This window comes from Globicephala melas, chromosome 7, assembly GCF_963455315.2.
Source record: "Globicephala melas chromosome 7, mGloMel1.2, whole genome shotgun sequence".
NCBI lineage: Eukaryota > Metazoa > Chordata > Mammalia > Artiodactyla > Delphinidae > Globicephala > Globicephala melas.
In genome coordinates, this window is record NC_083320.1 from 47208028 (window position 1) to 47228956 (window position 20929).

Below are 20929 nucleotides of genomic sequence, written 5' to 3' on the forward strand. Positions count from 1 at the left end.
TAGCAATACTCATATCAGACAAAATACACTTTAAAACAAAGGCTGTAAGGAAAGATAAAGAAGGACACTATATATAGATAAAAGGATCAATACAGGAAGAGGATAAGACACTCATTAACATATAGGCACCCAATATAGGAGCACCTAAATACATAAAACAAATACTATTGTACTAGACATAAAGGGAGAAATTGATGGGAATACAATAATAGGAGGAAACTTTAACACCCCACTCACATTAACGGACAGATATTCCAGACAGAAAATTAGTAAGGCAACAGAGATCCTAAATGATACAGTAGAATAGTTAGATTTAATTGATATCTTCAGGACATTACATCCAAAAAAAGAATACACATTCTTTTCAAGTGCACATGGAACATTCTCTAGGACTGACCACATACTAGGACATAAACCCCAACAAATCCCTTGAGGAGGATAGAAATTATTTCAAGCATCTTTTCTGACCACAACAGCATGAAACTAGGTATCAACCACAGAAAGAAAAACAAGAAAAAAATGATTACATGGAGACTAAGCAGTGTGTGCTACTAACAAACAAATGGGTCAACGATGAAATCAAAGAGGAAATTAAAAAATACCTTGAGACAAATAACAATGCAAACAAACCATACAAAATCTGTGAGATGCAGCAAGAGCAGTTCTTCAAGGGAAGCTCATAGTGATACAGGCTTTCCTCAGAAAACAAGAAAAATCTCAAATGAACAACCTAACTTACCACCTAAAACAATTAGAAAAAGAAGAACAAACAAAACCTAAAGTCATCAGAAGGAAGGAAATCATAAAGATCAGAGAGGAAATAAATAAAATAGAGATTAAAAAACAATAGAAGAAATCAATAAAACCAAGAGCTGGTTCTTTGAAAGGGTAAAGAAATTTGACAAACTTCTGGCCAGGCTCACCAAGAAGAAAAGAGAGAGGACCCAAATAAATAAAATAAGAAATGAAAAAGGAAACATAACAACCGATACTGCAGAAATACAAAAAAACCATAAGAAAATACTATGAGTAATTATATGCTAAATAATTGGACAACCTAGAAGAAATGGACAAGTTTCTAGAAATATACGGCCCACAAAAAAACTGAATCAAGAAGAAATAGATAATTTGAACAGACTGATCACTAGAAGTGAAATAGAATCTGTAATAAAAAAAACTCCCTGCAAACAAAAGTCGAAGACCAGATGGCTTCACTAGGGAATTCTACCAAACACACAAAGAAGAACTTACACCGATCCATCTCAAACTCTTCCAAAAGATTGAAGAGGAGGGAACACTCCCAAGATCATTCTGTGAAGCAACCATCATCCTGATACCAAAACCAGACAAAGATACTACCAAAAAAGAAAATTACAGGCCAATATCTTTGATGAATATAGATGCAGAAGTTCTCAACAAAATATTAGCAAACCAAATCCAACAATGCATGAAAAAAATCATACACCACAATCAAGTTGGATTCATCCTAGTGTCACAAGGATGGTTCAACCTACACAAATCAATCAACATGATACACCACATTAACAAAAGAAAAGACAAAAACCACATGATCATCTCAATAGATTCAGAAAAAGCATTGACAGAATTCAACATCTATTCATGATAAAAACTCTTAACCAAAGTAAGTATAGAGGGAACATATCTCAAAATAATAAAAGCTATTTATGACAAGCCCACAGCCAGCATAATACTCAATGGTGAAAAGTTGAAGCCTTCTTGCTGAAACCTGGAACAAAACAAGGATGCCCACTCTCACCATATTCTACATATTATTGGAATTACTAGCCAAAGCAATCAGACAAGAAAAAGAAATAAAAAATATCCAAATTGGAAGAGAAGAGATAAAATTGTCATTACATGCAGGTGATATGAAAACCCTAAAAGTTCCACACAATAATTACTAGAACTGATAAAAGAATTCAACAAGGTAGCAGCATACAAGCTTAACGTACAGAAATCTGTTCCATTTCTTTACACTAACAATGAAATATCAGAAAGGGAAAGTGAAAAATAATCTCTTTTTAAATCACATTAAAAAATACTTAGGAATAAACCTGACAAAGGAGGTGAAAGACTTACATGCTGAGAACTATAAAACATTGATAAAGGAAACTGAAAATGATTCAGAGAATTGGAAAGATATCCCATGATCTTGGATTCGAAGAATTAATATTTTTAAAATGGCCATACCACCCAAAGCAATCTACAGATTTTTTGTGATTCCACTCAAATTACCCATGAGTTTTTCACAGAACTAGAACAAATAATCCTAAACTTTATATGGAACCATAAAAGACCCAGAATTGCCAAAGCAATCCTGAGGAATAAGAACAAAGCAGGAGGCATAACCCTCTCAGACCTCAGACAATACTACAAAGCTACAGGAATCAAAACAGTGAGGTACTGGCACAAAAACAGACATACTGATCAATGGAACAGAATAGAGAGACCAGAAATAAACCCACACACCTATGGACAATTAATCTGTGACAAAGGAGGCAAGAATATACAGTGGGGAAAAGACAGTCTGGAGATTCCTCAGAAAACTAAAAATAGAGTTGCCATATGATCCAGCAATCCCACTCCTGGGCATATATCCAGACAAAACTGTAATTAGAAAAGATACATACACCCCAATGTTCATAGCAGCTCTGTTTTCAATAGCCAAGACATGGAAGCAATCTAAGTGTCTATTGACAGATGAATAGATAAAGATGTGGTGTATACACACACACACACACACACACAATGGAGTATTACTCAACCATTAAAAAGAATGAAATAATGCCATTTTTAGCAACATGGATGGATCTAGAGATTATCATTCTAAGTGGAGTAAATCAGAAAGAGAAAGGCAAATACCATGTGATATCACTTATACATAGAATCTAAAATTTGATACAAATGAACTTACTTACAAAACAGAAAGAGACTCACAGACATAGAAAACAAACTTATGATTACCAAAGGGGAAAGGGTGTGGGGGAGAGATAAATTAGGAGTTTGGGATTAACAGATACAAACTATTGTATATAAAATAGATAGACAACAAGGTCCTACTATATAACAGAGGGAACTATATTCAATATCCTATAATAAACCATAATGGAAAAGAATATGAAAAAAGAATGTATATGTATGATAACTGAATCACGTTGCTGTATACCAGAAACTAACACAACATTGTAAATCAACTCTAATTAAAAAAAATTAAAAAACACCATAAAAGGACTTAGATGCCTGTTTGGAACTGTGTAGTAATTTCAAATGAATGAGATTTAATAAGTAATTAATGGTGAGAACTTTTATTTGCTGTAGGACTCTATTCTAGCTGTACACAAATTACAGAGCTAGATTTTCAAAGCCTCACATTTATTTATGAAATGGGAAAATTCTAATGGACATGTTCCTTTCAAACAATCATGTTTAGACTCCTTAAATTCATTCTTTTACTAATTCAAAATTGTTCATGGGTCAAAGCTGTAAAAGGTTTAAGAGTGAGCAGATTGGGGAGTAACAATGTCATTGCTGGTTCAAAATAGAGTAAAGGAATCCAAAGGAGAAAATCTAATGGAAGGAACAGGAATCATTGCTTTTTGTCAACTCCCTTGCTCAGAGAGAGATGATCCACCTAGGAATAAAATAATTGGAACTATTTTCTTTTGTTTCTTTCTGTTTTGAAGGCAGGAGATCATTTATCATATGGATAAAGTATGCAAAATCTCAGTCATTCTGAGAAAAACCTATATGCTTTTATTTAAAATGGTTTTATACTGTTCAGTGAGTTATTAAAGTTTGCATACAGAAGGTTGAGTTGTCTTATTAATATATTGGTCATTACTCTTTAGCTTCAGACCCTTCAATTATTTTTTCACTGCTTTTATAATAAAGTCCAAAGTCCCCAATGGGAAAAAAAAGGCCTTCTGTGGTAAAGCCCTTAGCAACTTCTCTTGACCTCTGTGTCCCGATTTATGCTTCCCATTCTTCATCCTAGAGGCTTGCTGAACCTCCTGCAGTTTTCTGGGCCTATTTCAGGCTACTGTGACTTTGTTTATTCTTTCCCCATCCTGTCCTCCTGGGAGTGAGTCGGACAGGAAAGGTTTCCTGAGTGATATGACACCTTAGCAGAAAAGCAGTTGTAACGAATGGTTCTCAAACTTTTGTGTGCTTCAGACTCTCCTAGCAAGCTAGCTTGCTAAACTATACATTCCTAGGCCTTCAGGGGATTTTAGATTCAGTAAGTGTGGGAGGTGAATACCAGGAACCTGAATTTTAACAAACACTGCAGGAGATTTCATGCAGGTGGTTCATGTTCATAGTTCTTAAAACCCTGCCTTTTAAGGGTGAGTAGCCCTCAGCTTGGCAGGAAGCAGGCTGCAGAATTGAATAAGATATTGCATAAGAACACCCTTGAGCAAAGGCATAAAGGCAGTGAGTGTGCTGGGGCCTTTCATTCTGGCTTGCAAGCATTGGTTGTTAAATTTTCAGGAATTTTGTGAGCCACTTGTTAAACACAGTCATTATTAGATTAAATTATATGAACTTGCAATTAAGTAAATTATATTAAAAGCAAAAGTAATAAACATGGAAAACATCACTTCCTAATTATTTTACTACATCTTATTATTATATATGTGCTTAAGATTATTTATGTTTATTTTGTCTAGGTGGTGGAAGTGCTATGTAATTATATACTACTGTGCATCTCTTCCCAACTTCATGTTCAGTGTTGCCATGTTAGTAGCTTGAAATTGGCCATGGTGGGAGTATTTATAATATGGAACTTGGCAAATGTTACAAATCAGTGTTCCACTTACATCCCCTGCCAGTCCCAAGGCAATTTATACCACATCACTGCATAAGGATGAAAAAGAGTTGGTTGTATGAAGTGGAATACAAGCAGTGTGATACTTCTGGATCTTTAGCTGGATTTAGCTAAATATGAGACCAAAGAAATAGATATTGGCTGTATCATGGAGTTCTTTGTGGCCCGGTTTTAAGAAGCATGGACTTTATTCTAGTGATGATGGGAAACCATTGTGTTAGTTTGGCCAGAGAGCGCTATGGTCAGATTTAATTTTGGAAAGGTGGCTCTGTGGAGGATAATTTTGAAGGTGAAAAAAGTACAAACCAGATGACCATTTTGGAGGACATATTCCATATGACAGATGATGATGAGTTGGACTATGGGAGTGAAAATACAGATGGAGGAGAGTGGACTAATTGGAGAAATATCTAGAAGTTAAACTTGACAATGATTAGAATGGTGATGAGAGAGAGGAGGGGGTCATGTATGATTAATAGTTCTAACCTGGGTGACTGAGTGTGTGGTGATAGAAGCCAGTGAGATAGAGAATATAATATTGTGGCCCACATATAACCTGTTGGAGGCATGCCACTGGGAAACTTCCATATTGTATTCACTGCCTTCTTCTATCTCTATAAACTCATAAGAAAGTTTAGGGAAGAGGAGGGGGGCTAAATATACATATGTATTATACACTACATAATATAATGCATGTTGTAAAACGTTCACAGAGCTCAGTTAAATATCACATTTAATACTGATGTGACTTATTGGAAGTGGGAGAGTTGAAAATGAGACCAAATAAAAGAAGTGGTATAATGTAATGAGGTGCTCAACAGATTAGGCCAATTTAGTTATATGAAGAATATGTGTTAAAATAAACCAGTGTGCCAGAATGGATAGGTTTCAGTTAACATAATGCAGTTGGGGGAAATAAACCTTTTTTTTTTTTTTTTTTTTTGCGGTACATGGGCCTCTCACTGCTGTGGCCTCTCTCGTTGCGGAGCACAGGCTCCGGACGCGCAGGCTCGGCGGCCATGGCTGACGGACCTAGACGCTCTGCGGCATGTGGGATCTTCCCGGACCGGGGCATGAACCCGTCTCCCCTGCATCGGCAGGCGGACTCTCAACCACTGTGCCACCAGGGAAGCCCAATAAAGCTATTTTTATTTGTAATTTTGCAATCTATATGCATTTCAATATTTTAATATTTGCAATGCATTGGACTTCTTTTGGCCATTGATAGTGATTCCTGAAGGGTAGAGAAATTAAATAAATCTTATTAACTTTACTGTGAAAGTATGGATATTTAACTAAAAAAATTGGGAAAATATGTAAATGATATAGATATACTGTGCCTATAATACATATCCTAACGCATTAGGCCTGTAGAACATTTCTTCAATTTGTGATTATATCTAAAATATGCAGATAGAAGTTACTGGAGTGAACCCCTTGTTCCTAGTGGGAACCAATCAATGAGGAATGAAAGCAACTTTTTTTTGTTTGTTTTTAATCCTTTCATATCCTATTTAATGGATCTTCTAAAGTATTATTAGTGTAAAAGAGTAAATATTCCTTTCCTAAAAATGGTCATGTTTACTTTTAATTTTGGACTCAGAACATTTTTCTTACGAACATATTAGGTTAGAAAGTAGGATGTTCTTCATTAATTTTGAGGAAATGTTATATTTAAAAAAATTCAGCAGTCTGTAGTTACGATTGCCAACGTCAATGAGAAAACATAAGGAAGATTAACAAGAAGAATCACACTAAAATCCTATATAGGAGTCACAAAGACCTGAGGCCTAATGGTATGTCAACGTGCTCTTACAACAAACCAGCACAGAATGCCTTTAAAGCAACAGGATGTTGATATGAAGTAATTACTGAGAAGCAAGTTGAGGTGTTAAGTTTGATACATTGTGGTCTTTTCTATCTGTTCCAGTTTGCCTCCATGGTAACCATTGCTACTTCTCCAGCCTGACTACCATCTAGCTGTCAGCATTTTCTTTTAATGGAAGATATTCTTTGTTTGGATGTAATTTCATTTACCCATATGTAGTTGGATTTTTAAAAATAATAATTCAAAACTTAATGATATAAATTGTTGATCTTCAGAGTATTAAGCCACAGAGAAGTTCATGTTGAGACTTGAATTTCCGGCCCCTTTCACTTTATTTACTTTGCTGGAATATTCAGTTAAAAAATAATTTCATAATAGCTTTGAACACTTTAGAGAAAACAACTACCAAAACAACTACCTAATGGTTATGCCATTGGCATTATGAGTCACTGGTTCCAAATTTTGCCTTCAGAAAGTTGAGAGGTAAAAAACCATGAATATTAATTTTTCATATTAATCTACTCAGTGTTTTACTTCTTTAATATGTCAGTAAAGTACTTTTAAAGTTAATTTCTAATTTTTCTCTCATTCTTCCCACGTATATTGAAAAATAAATAGTATGCTTTCTTCTGTGAAGAGAACCTGGACTTGCAGGCACATGATTGAGGTGTGAGCTTTGCCTTTGCCATATGTTACCTTGGTGACTCTAGTTAAGTTACTCAACCTCTCTGTTCTTCACCTTTGTCATCTGCACTGTTTAGGATGTTCTATCAAATAGCATGTGTGACATTTCCTAGCACAAAGTAAAAGTTGAGCACATGTTACACAAACTGTAGTTCTATTTTGGTTCAAAGGACAGGGAGCAAAGTTATGATTATCCAGGGTTCTTCAAAAATCAGGTATTACTTGCCATTTTATATATTTTATATAGTTTCAAATTATGCAGACACAAATGATTTGAGACTGTTTATGAACACATTGCAATAAAGATAATTGTTTTTTATTTTATTTTATTTTTTTTTGCGGTACACGGGCCTCTCACTGTTGTGGCCTCTCCCGTTGCGGAGCACAGGCTCCGGACGTGCAGGCTCAGCGGCCATGGCTCACGAGCCCAGCCGCTCCGCGGCATGTGGGATCTTCCCAGACCGGGGCACGAACTCGTGTCCCCTGCATCGACAGGCAGACTCTCAACCACTGAGCCACCAGGGAAGCCCTGCAATAAAGATAATTATTAAAAAATTTTTAACAAGGAAAAATTTTAGTTATACTTTCAATGTCACATGAAATTCAGAAAAACTATTCTGTGACAGAGTTCAACAAGAAATAAAATATAAAGTGATGCTTGCAGTATTCAATTCTGATAAGATTTTCTTTTCTTAGAAGATATGAAATCATGAATTTTAGTATTTTTATTACCATTACCATTAAAAGTAAAGCATGTGCTACATGTTGCAAAAAAGAATTGAGAATACTCACTGCTTTTGCTAGTATGATTGAAAGAGAAATGGCACGTAAATCTAGATCAATGTGAAGGGAATTTCAGGTTCTGTACCAGTCAAGAAGAAAAGTTGTTTTCCACTGACTCAAAATCTCTAGCAGGAAACTTAGATTCCATTTTTTTTTCATAGTAATTGAATGGCCCATGTAATTTCAGTTTTACCCTGTAACTACATAAGTGAACCTGGGTTATGGGATGGAAAAAATTAAAACTATTTAAGCTTTGCTTCTATTTAATTTCTCCTTCCACAGACAATTGTATAAAATGTATTTTTATGTTGTTATGGAGGAAAATGCAATATTAAATTTTTTTGCAGTATTCAAGTTTAACCTTTATTCAATGCAGTGTTGTATACAAAACTTACATTCTAATTTTTAAAATTTAATTAAAATATAAAACATTTTATGTAGATTATATAACAAAATTCTTGAGAGGGTTGGAAAGTAGAGGAGAAAAGCCCATTAACTAAATAATGATTGTTAGTAAAAAAAATACTTTAGGTAACTGAACAGAGGAAATAAATATATTGATGTCTGCTCTTGCATATCTTAGAATGATTAAGGTATCCCGCACTGCACTCTTGATCTTCTCTACAAAAATCCATCTCCAGTTTTTTCTATCTTTAAGTGAAACACCATCCGTTTGTTTGCTTAACAGATCTGTAAGGAATCCTTAACCCCATTTTCTCACCTCTCACACCCTATTAATCAAGTTGTTGATTCTACGGTTAAAATGTTTCCCTCTCCACATCTGTCCATTTCCATTGCCACTGCTCTAATTCAATTCCACTTTTTTTTTTTGCTGTTATGAATAATACTATATGAAATTTGTATACACATTTTTGCATGGACATATGTTTTCATTTCTTTTAGGTATATACCTAAGAGTAGAATTGCTTTGTCATATGGTAAGTCTGTTAAACATTCTAAGAAACCATCAAACTGTTTTCTAAAGAGATTCCATCATTTTACATTTCTACTGTCAATGTATGAGGATTCCAATTTTTCCACATCCTCACCAACACTTGTTACTATCTTTTTAATGATAGCCATCCTCATAGGTATGCAGTTGGTATCTCTTTGTGATTTTGATTTTTGTTTCTGTAATGACTAATGATGTTGAGCATCCTTTCATGGGCTATTGGACACTTGTATGTCTTCTTAGGAGAAATGTCTATTCAGGGATTAATTCTTAAATATTAACATTCAACCAAGCATCTGTACATACAGAGAAAAGCCTAATCCACAAGAATTGAGATAAACATATAGAAAAAAAAAGACCCTAGGAAAACAGTAATAATTCAGGAGAAGGAAAGAAAACTCACTTTGATAAGCAGCCTCAGAGACATGAGATCTTTTGCAGTCACAAAAGAGGATGCTCCTGAAAAGAAAGTTTGAGCAGCAAAGACCGTCTAGCAGTGTAGCTCTAAAATCTCTCAATGTGGAGAGGGGAGCTCTGAGACTTGCATCTGGAGATGGGAGAGGCGTAGGACCTCCTGGCTGCTGGATTGGACCAAAAGCATGTGCTTTCCAATAAATGTGTGTACTAGTGCATAGAGTTGGTTCATAATATTCTGTCTGTGACTAACTAATCTTGGAGGCTGAGATGACAGCAGGGGTCAACCTGTGTTTTGGGGTTTTTCCTGTGCAGAATGTGGTTATAATTTTCTATCCTTGAAATAGCCTATATTCTATATTAACACATCCTTTATTAATGTCAAGTATTCAGATAATAAGCATGTTTTGGTTTAAAATGTAAAATTTATAAAGTAAATTTTGTATATATTTGCACACTGGATAAAGAGCTTAAACAATGAAAAAGTCCTCAGCTTCTTATACAATACAATACAAATGGTACAGGACTGGTGAGCAATCAGCTTTTCTCTGTTGGTCAGATAATAAGAGAAGGGGCAAAACCCCTCAGGGATTGGATTTGCTGTGAGACATTAACTTGTTTGATTATAAGAAGTTTAAATACTAAAAACAGTTAATGTTGCAATTACTCTTTCTGTCTTCCAGATTACCTCTCTGTGGTCCATTCGCTAAGTTATCCTAGTCATAACAGCTAGGGCTGAGATTAGAACCTAGGGGGTCTGATTCCATTTACCACTCTCTTAGTACACTCTGCCGCTTATTCTTTGCCAGGAAAAGCAATGGAGCAATTAAAAATGGTAGCCTTTCAGGGACTGTGTCTTGGTCTAAGAGTGGTCACTTAACATCAGTTTTTTGCTAACATATCTATCCTGTGGAAGAATGTCTGCCCTAAACCTAGCAGTAGAGACTGGGGGAAAGGGCACTTGATTTCTCTTTTTTCTTCTTTTTATTCATAACACACAATTAATAGGCCTTTTCTCCTTTTTAGTACTTGGTACTATTGAGTGGACTGGGGAGAAATAAAAGGAAGCTCTGTGAAGTAAATAAGTGAGCTCAGAAACAATTTTCTAACACTGCATGATAATGATTTTATTCCTTGGTATCAGGAATATCTGCCACCACCAAGGGTTTTTATAGCTATCAGAGAACTAATAAGAGAAAAAAAAAATCACTTGACTTCAGTGTATAAAATTAATACTAATGATAGTCATCAATAAGAATAATGAAAACTGCATATCATCCATGGATAATTACCTTATGTGTAACAACTATGATGAATGTCATTAATATCTGTCAAATTATTACTATAGATTTTATTTGATTACAACACTAAATTATGTTCAGATATGCCCAGGTTCTTCAGTTCTATGTCTGAAATCTTAAACTTGAATATCCCATTCTTTCATCATCATCTCCTTTCCTTCTAGGTTAATAATCTGGGTCAAACTCACTTTAATTCTTTGAACTTCAGTTTATCCATCAGTAAAATAAACACTGTTACAAAAGGTTATTGTGACAGCTGAATAACAATCACAAAGGCAAAGTACTTGGCAGCATGGCAGGCTCATTGCAGACACTGCATAAACATTCCCTTCTGCATTTTTCCTGTTTTTTTGGTCTTCAGATTCTTGACCTTTCAAGTTTACTTCAGTTACTCTCTTGACTATATCCATAAGCTCCTCATCTCCTTGTTCTTTTAATAAATTACTTCATACTTCACACACTTTTCTGGTCCTATGCCTGAGTGCTCAGTGCAAATAAAATTACATGTTGATGGATTGGTCCCCTACAAGTTCAGTTTTTGTATCATTTGAACTTCCAATACCCTTTATCTATTCTCATATTTGTCCTTGTTTAGATCCCTCTCATTTGCACTTATTATTTCAAGAGTGTCCTCTCAAAATCCTCAATCTAAGATTCACACCTTATCATTCTCTATGGTCTCAGTGTTTGTTCCTCCTTCCCCCCAAATTCATATGTTGAAATCCAAAACTCCAAAGATGATGATATTGGGAGGCAGGCACTGGGAGGTGCTTGGGTCTTGAGGGTGGAGCTTTCATGAACCAGATAAGTGCCTTATAGGGGAGGCTCTGGAGAGATCCCTAGGTCCTTCCACCATGTTAGGACACAGAGAGAAGATGTCAGCTATGCAGCAGGAAGAGGGCCCATATCAAATGTGACCATATTGGTGACTTGCTGTTAGACTTCTCAGCCTCCACAACTATGAGCAATAAATTCTGTTGTTATAAGGTACCTAATCTGCTATTTTGCTATAGTAGCCTGAACAGGCTAAGTCACATTCTAGACAATGAACAACCTCACCGCCTATATCACAGAAAAAGTGTGATGCCTTCAAATCTGACTGTCATTGACCAACATGGCTGCATTTGCAGAATCCTGTACTTTTTTACTGGTCTCAGGGGAATACATGTTCATCCTTCTGTTCAAGGCATATCTTTCAACTTGTGCTTTTGATGCCATGTTCTGATCATTATTCTTTAGGACCTTGCTCTATCAATTTCTCTCTTTCAGTCTTCTCTCTTTTTGTCTGTCTCTCCTGCATCTTGAGTTTCTTCTTGTCTCTTAGCATGTTCATATTTATTTAAAATTTTTTAATTGAGGTATAATTGATATTTAACCTTGTATTAATTTTAGGTGTGCAACATAATGATTTGGTATATATGCACATACAAGGCATACCTCATTTTATTGCACTTTGCTTTTGCTTTATTGCATTTTGCAGATACTGCATTCCTTACATATTGAAAGTTTATTGCAACTCTGCCTTGAGCAAGTCTATTGGTGCCATTTTTCCAACAGCATTATTTTTTAATTCAGGTATATACATTTTTAAGACATAATGCTATTGCACACTTAATAGACTACAGTATAGTTGTAAACATACCTTTTGTATGCCCTGGGAAACCACAGAAAATTATGTGACTTGCATTATTGTGGTGGTCTGGAACTGAACCCCTGAAATATCTCCAAGGTATGCCTGTATGTTGGTATGTATATATAAATATATACATATATGTATGTAAAAGTGATCACCACAACAAGTCTAGTTAACACCTATCACCACACATGGTTACAAATTTTTTCTTGTGATAAGAACTTTTGAGATTTACTTTCTTAGCAACTTTCAAATATACATACAGTATTGTTAACTGTAGTCATTGTGTCATACATTACATCCCCAAGATTTATTTCTTATAACTAGAGTTAGTACCTTTTGACCACCTTCACTCATTTAACACCCTTTCTGACAACTGTCAGTCTGTTCTCTGTATCTATGAGTTTGGTTTTTTTTTTTTTTTAGATTCCACATATAAGTGAGATCATACAGTATTTGCCTTTCTCAGTCTGATTTATTTCACTTAGGATAATGCCCTCAGGGTCCATCCATGTTGTAGCAAATGGCAGGATTTCTTTCTTTTTTATGGCTGAATAATATTCCATTGTATACATATATATATGTACACATATATGCATATATTATATCATTCACAATTTCTTTATATATTTATCTGTCAGTGGACACTTAGATTGTTTCCATGTCTTTGCTTTTATAAATAATACTGCAATAAACATGGGGGTGCAGATATCAGATATCTTTATGAGTTAGTGACTTTGTTTCCTTTGGGTATATACCCAGAATTGGAATTGCTGGATCATATGGTAATTTTATTTTTAATTTTTTGAGGATCCTCCATACTGTTTCTGTACTGGCTGCACCAAGGTACTTTCCCACCAACAGTGCACAAGACTTCATTTTTCTCCACATTCTTGCCAACATGTCTTTCTTTTTTTTTTGCTCTTTCTCCAGATTGTCCACTTGCATTGGCATAAAGGGTTGTGAAGTATATAACAAGTATAAAGTATAGTATAAGTGTACTTATATTTTATAAGTATAAAGCCATTGTGTAGTATATAACAATTCTTAACGCCATTAAAAAGAATTTTCTAGGACATGACAGTCATCTTGGATATACTTCATTACAAATTGTTACATCTTTAATTACAAATTATTAGAAAAGTAAAACTGAAATTTAGGTTTTCTGTTGTGAAATGATCAAATTATTTTATGCCTAGATAACAAAGGTTCCTTTTTACTGTCAAAATGTTATGTTAACTCTGTCCTTATGGCAAATTTTTAAGACATTTTAATGAATCAGTCCTTATTTTTTATGTTATGTTCCTAAAAATCACAGTTACACATTGCTATGCTTTTAAATATTACTTATATTAGTAATTATATCTTGTGTTTTAAAAATATACTTATATTCATGTCTTGTCTCACCTGACAATTTTCTTTACTTTTTTCTTTCCCTTATCACATCCTAAATTCTGAATAATAAAACTGTTAAGATGCCTTGAATTATCTGTGTGTTTTCTGGAGTGGCCACCATGGAACACAAAGATTTGCTCCCTCACCTTCTAAAGAAGGATAATAGAAATAATTAAGTTTGTTTTGGTCTTCTCCAAATGTAATTTATTCAAAACAATTGTGATTACCAAATTTGAGATAAAAGAAAGACTGGTGAATCACAAGAAAAGTAGTCTTTTTAGTTTAATTACATTTGAGTAAAAAGTATGTATATGAATATACTTCACTGATTGTAATGTTTAAGTTAAAGGAGGCATACTTGTGTTCATACATAAATACTGGTACAATATCTACCTGTAAAGTGATTTTCTTTCTAGGTTGCCTCAACCAGGGATAATCACAATACTTCCTAATACAAACCAGAAGTCCTAACAGTTTTTCAAGGTCAGCACTGATCAAAATATGTTCTCACTCCCACCGTAATCTTTGACTTCATTCTTATAAATTAATCGTGTGTTGTAACTTGAGAGAGAATGCTACTCTTCCATTCTGCCAGTGCTGATTAACATAATGCGTTAGCCAGAGCTGTTAGTGTTATAACCGTGGCAGGGATAAATTGACTACGTTTAAAAACCTGCATTGATGAGAACAATTTACAGAAAACGTAAAAGGATGTTTCTAGTGCCTGCCTACTGATGTAAGCAGGATGTCTTACCTGCCTGCAACGTAATCTTGGCAGAACTATAAAGCTGAAGTAGGACTGAAACCAAAACCTCATTGTTAGATTTAGTCCTAGATATCTTATAAATTTTATGTTATTTTTAAATAGGATTTTCCTTTCACTTTTTCCAGAAGACTGTGGTGATAAGAACAATGTAGTTTCTGGCTAACAGATAAGGCTCTGCAGCATTCTTTATGACTGTGGAAGGAAAAATGGCCTTTTAAAATGCAAACTTCTGAATTCACCAGAGAGCTTCAACTATTTTGGCCCGAGGTACTCACTTTAGCGCTGGCTGACAATTCATCCTATTCCTTCAGGATCACAAAGGTTGTCTCCATATGAGTTTATGGCAGCTCACACTTAATGAGATTGAGAATCTCAGTTTTCAGGGTAGATTTCACCCTGGTCTATGTAGATATAGCTAAATATTGTCAAGGTAATATTCTCAGAATATCATCAATATAAGGGAAACTAAAAAATATTTATAACTGAATGAAAATGAATGTACTACATGTTGATATTTGTGGGATGATGTCAAAATGGTACTTAGAGGTAAATTTAGAACCTCAATTGCTTAGACTAAAAAAAAAAGTTATGTGTTAAGTCAGGAATCTAGATTAGAACAATAGACTAAACAACAAAGAAGTAGGAGCAAAGCAAAATAAAAATGAGTAGGAAAAAACTAAAAAGAAATATTAGAAATAATAGGTTAATAAAACCAGAAGATGGTTATTGGAAAATATAATTATGTATAAATCTTTAGCTAGAATGATCAAGGAATGAAGAGAAGCAGCACAGATAAATAGTTGCATCACAAAAAGGCAACATGACCTGAAATATATTAAGATTAATAAAAGAAATCTTGGGCTTTCCTGGTGGCGCAGTGGTTGAGAGTACGCCTGCCGATGCAGGGGACACGGGTTCGTGCCCGGTCCGGGAAGATCCCACATGCCGCAGAGCAGCTAGGCCCGTGAGCCATGGCCGCTGGGCCCGTGCGTCCCGAGCCTGTGCTCCGCAACGGGAGAGGCCTCAACAGTGAGAGGCCCACGTACCGCAAAAAAAAAAAAAAGAAAGAAAGAAATCTTAGGAGAAGTCTATGAACAATTTTGTGCCAATACATTTCAGAACTTGGATGAAATAGAAAATTTTTTAGTAAATGTAAATGAGGTTGAACAAAAAATAGAAATCCAAGTAAATCAATAAAAATTAAATAAATCAATAATTAAAATCTCCCTTAACAACGGACATCATAACTAGATGGTCTTACAGATTAATTTTATCAAACTTCTTTAAAAAAGATATTTCATATATATATACACAAGTATATATATATCTATTAATTGATATAATTGACATATAATATTGTGTAAGTTAAGATGTAAAATGTGTTTATTTGATACATTTATATAGTGCAGTATAATTACCACTATAGCATTAGCTAACACCTCTATCACAACACATAATTGTCATTTCTTTTTTGTGGTGAGACTATTTAAGATCTAGTCTCTTAGTAACTGTCAAGTATATAAGACAGTATTGTTAACTATAATCATACTACTGTGCATTAGATCCCCAGAACTTATTCATCATCTAACAGCAAATTTGAAAAAAGGTACTTCTAATATTTTTATTATGAATACCTATCTATATGTATATGTATACTTTTCAGAGTAGAAACAGCAAAAACTATTCAAGTCATTTATGAGGTTCCTATTACTTCGATACAAAAACTGAATAACTATAGCGCAAGGAAATAAAATTGTAGACCAGTTTGATTTATGAACTGAAATAGTTTATAAGTATATACTTACAACTCAAATTCAGGATTATGTAAAAATCAGTAATATGTCTCAATTCAATGATACATACCAGAAATGCAAGAAATTTTCAACATCCATAGATTAAAGAGGGTGAGGGATCATTTCTGTAGATGCAGAAAAATGAATTGATAAGTTTACCATTCATCAGGAGAAAAACCATTAGCAAATTAAGAGAAAAAATTTACTAACCTTCAAAAGTATATCTAAAATTTTTTATATCAAGCATAATGATGGTGAAATTGTACACAAATTCCCAGTAAAGTCAAGAACAAGAGAAAATGCTATCATTTCTTTTCTTCATCATTGTAATAGAGGTCTTAACCAATACAATAAGGAAGCAAATGAGGTATAACATTGGAACAGAAATGTGTCCACTTCTTTTTATTCTGATGCTATAATTATTTCTATAGAAAATCCTAAAGAATTTATTAAAACTGTGGGCTTAGTATTTCCTGAAGGCAAAGCAACATAAAAAAAAATAACATCTCTGTACACCAACAGTTGCTAACCAGAATATATAATGTGCAAAAATATTCCTATAAAAAACCATAAAATTTGTAAGATATCTAGGACTAAATCTAACAATGTGCAAGACCTATATGGAGAAACATAAAATCACACTGAAGGGTGAAAAAGAATAAGCAGTGTTTACCCAATATGTTAAATAACTCATTCCTTCTCAGTTTATAATCAAATGCAATTACAATGAAAAGTTTCTCCCTGAAAGGTGTCAAGCTGTTCCTAAGTAACATTGAAAAGAAAAAAGTCAAGAAGACAAATGTTACAAGAATAATCCTAAAAATCCAATAAAGAGAGATCAGAATCAGTACTATGCATAAATATGTATAAATTGATACTGACAGAGATGTGGATATAAACGCATCAGTGGAACTACAAATAAGTAGAAAGAAGAACATCTTCTCATTATGTGGTGCCTAGATAATTGATCATCTAAGTTTAAAAAAAAGACACATTATCTCAAGCTAAAACAAAGGAATTGGGGCTTCCCTGGTGGCGTAGTGGTTGAGGATCTGCCTGCCAATGCAGGGGATACGGGTTCGAGCCCTAGTCCGGAAAGGTCCCACGTGCCGCGGAGCAACTAGGCCCGTGAGCCACAACTACTGAGCCTGCGCGTCTAGAGCCTGTGCTCCCCAACAAGAGAGGCTGCGACAGTGAGAGGCCCGCATGCTGCGGTGAAGAGTGGCCCCCGCTCGCCGCAACTAGAGAAAGCCCTCGCACAGAAACGAAGACCCAACACAGCCAAAAATAAATTAATAAATTAAAAAAAAAACAAAGGAATTTTCCAGGTGGAGTAAAACTTTCAATGTGAATATTTTTTTCTTCAAAAATTTAAAAGAAAATGTAAGTGAATGTCTTTCTGACACGAAATTCTGGAGATTGGTTGCCTCTGAGAGAGATGGATGCAAAAGTTTACGTGGAGAAGCATATACATCATGTCAACTAAGTTAATACTCTTTTATTCTTTAAAACGTTTTAACCTGATCTAATATATAACATCAAATTATAGCTCAAGCCTTGATAGTTTTTTTACCTGTATTATTTGCATTTTTTCTGTATGTTTGAAACACTTAAAATAACAAAATAAAGAATGTACCAATCTGGGATTACTTCCTGGACAAGAAGAATAATTTTACTCTTTCTACAATTCTTTTTGACTAGTGAGATATAATTAAGGCCAAAGGCGAAAAAGTGGCTGAAACTGTAGATTTTAAATCGTCCACTTTTTTTTATAGAACAAATACATATGTATATATAATTACAGCTTTAAGAAAATGATAGCATTGCCCTATTATCTTTCCTTTAAAATATGACCTTTTAATTATTTATTGAATAGACACAAGAAATAGTGAAAATAGGAAAAAGGTAAATGTTTTGAAGGAAATTTTAGCAGATAAAATTGAAATATGAGAAGTACTTAACAATTCATAGCTTATAAATTATATAGGCTGATGTTAGCCACTGAATTGTAACTCCATGAATACATTAATGTTTCTTCTGTCTTTTCACTCAGAAATTTAAGGTGAAATAATATTTTGTTTAGTGTAAATTGTATGTGCATGATAGGGATGTTAATTTTCTTTTCAACCGTTTCCTCTGAAGTGGATTATAAAATCTATCTCATGAATTTTCTCTTTAAAATGTATTTTTCTGGATCAAAAGAATTTGATCCAAAAATATAGATATTAGATATTTCAGATAAACACTATTCAAATAACAGTTTATCACACATTATTTTTAATGCAACCTTAATTTTTTCCGATATTTATGAACAAAATATTGGTAAGGATAGAAAGCAAATCAAATTTTAGGGAAATAATTGCACATTCCAAGGATGGTGATAGTTATTGTATTACTTTTGTGTCTTCAAGTTGAAGGTGCCAAACAAAAATCTTTATATGTAAATATATACATTTCCGAAGAACTTTATAGGTGCAGCAAAAAATTGTGAGGATTCTGGGTTCTCATTCCGTTGGTTAGATGCCCAATGCACTTTGTATGTTTTTGCCAGTTTACTTTTTGCCTTTCGTATCAACAACTTTATCTGACTTGTCTCCTACAAGATACGGTATGGTTTGTATTTGTTTTCCATTGCTGTGTAGCAAATTACCACACACTTAGTGGCTTAAATGAACACAAATTTACTATCTCGCAGTTTTGGTGGGTCAGGAATCCAGCATGATTTCACTGCAACCTGTGCTCTGGGTCTCACAAGGCTAAACTCACGGTGTTGGGTGGAACGGGGTTCCCATCTGGAGCTCAGGGTCATCTTCCAAGCTCATTCAGGTTATTGACAGAATTCAATCTTTGCAGTTGTAGGACTGATGGCAACTTGTTTCTTCACGGATAACAGGAGAATTCTGACTTACGTCTTCTAAGATGAAGTCTAATATAGCCTAGTCAGAGGAGCGACTGTCCCATCATATTTAAGTTCTACCCACACTCAAGGGAGAGGCATAATCTACGGTGTGCCCACCAGGAGCAGGAATCTTGGGGGCAGTCTTAGAGTTCTGTCTACCACTGGGTGTTTTATGTCCTGACCCTGACTTTAATGTAAAAACTAATACAAAAACATCAATTAACTAATAATCTTGCTTTTCCTGTCTTTGGGTTATTGTGCCTGAGCAATTCAAAGAACTGTTTTCTGATAATAACTTGCATGGCTAGTGGTAGGTATGTTTCTGATCTTCTGAATCAAATTTGGAGAAGCAGCTAGCTATAGATTAGCTCATGTTGCTTAAGGATGGTGAAATTATTTCTTCATTTATTTAGAGGTATATGAAATGCTGTGAACCTCATCTGTCAACAATAATAGATCACTTCATAGGAACTAGTATTTATTGAAGTAAGTAAAATTTGCGCTTTTAAATAAAATTTTTGGTAATTATATTTGAAGAGCAAAATTAGTAAAATAGTATATTGTCTAGGAGGGATATTAAAAATGGACTCAAATTTTATGGAATATTAAGATGAGAAACTCGGGGGAAATTCTTATTGTTAGACTGGATGCCGCAGAAATTGATGTTCTCACCTTCTTAAGTGATACCAACCTTTGTTGAAAAAAAATAATGATCGTGAAGTGGATTAGTCATGGAAACATAATGCCTTTATCTTTTTTGTCTTTCTTTTTTGAAGAGCATAGAATTGAAAGTTTTATTTTTTAAACTAGAATTATTTTAGTCAGCAGTAAAGAGGGTGAATTGACATAAATCATAACAAGATCTTTTTTTTTTTTGCGATACGCGGACCTCTCACTGTTGTGGCCTCTCCCGTTGCGGAGCACAGGCTCCGGACGCGCAGGCCCAGCGGCCATGGCTCACGGGCCTCGCCGCTCTGCGGCATGTGGGATCTTCCCGGACTGGGGCATGAACCTGTGTCCCCTGCATTGGCAGGCAGACTCTCAAGCACTGCGCCACCAGGGAAGCCCGCAAGATCTTTTTTGATCCACCTCCTAGAGTAATGGAAATAAAAACAAAAATAAAAACAACGCAATCCAAAAATGGGCAGAAGATTTAAATAGACATTTCGCCAAAGAAGACATACAGATGGCCAAGAAGCACATGGAAAGCTGCTCAACATCACTAATTATTAGAGAAATGCAAATTAAAACTACCATGAGGTATCACCTCACACCAGTTAGAATGGGCATCATCAAAAAATCTACAAACAACAAATGCTGGAGAGGGTGTGGAGAAAAGGGAACCCTCTTGCACTGTTGGTGGGAATGTAAATTGATACAACCACTATGGAAAACAGTATGGAGGTTCCTTAAAAAACTGAAAATAGAGCTACCATATGACCCAGCAACCCCACTACTGGACATATAGCCAGAGAAAACCATAATTCAAAAAGATGCATGCACCCCAATGTTCATTGCAGCACTATTTACAATAGCCAGGTCATGGAAGCAACCTAAATGCCCATCAACAGAAAAACGGTTAAAGAAGATGTGGTACATATATCCAATGGAATATTACTCAGCCATAAAAAGGAA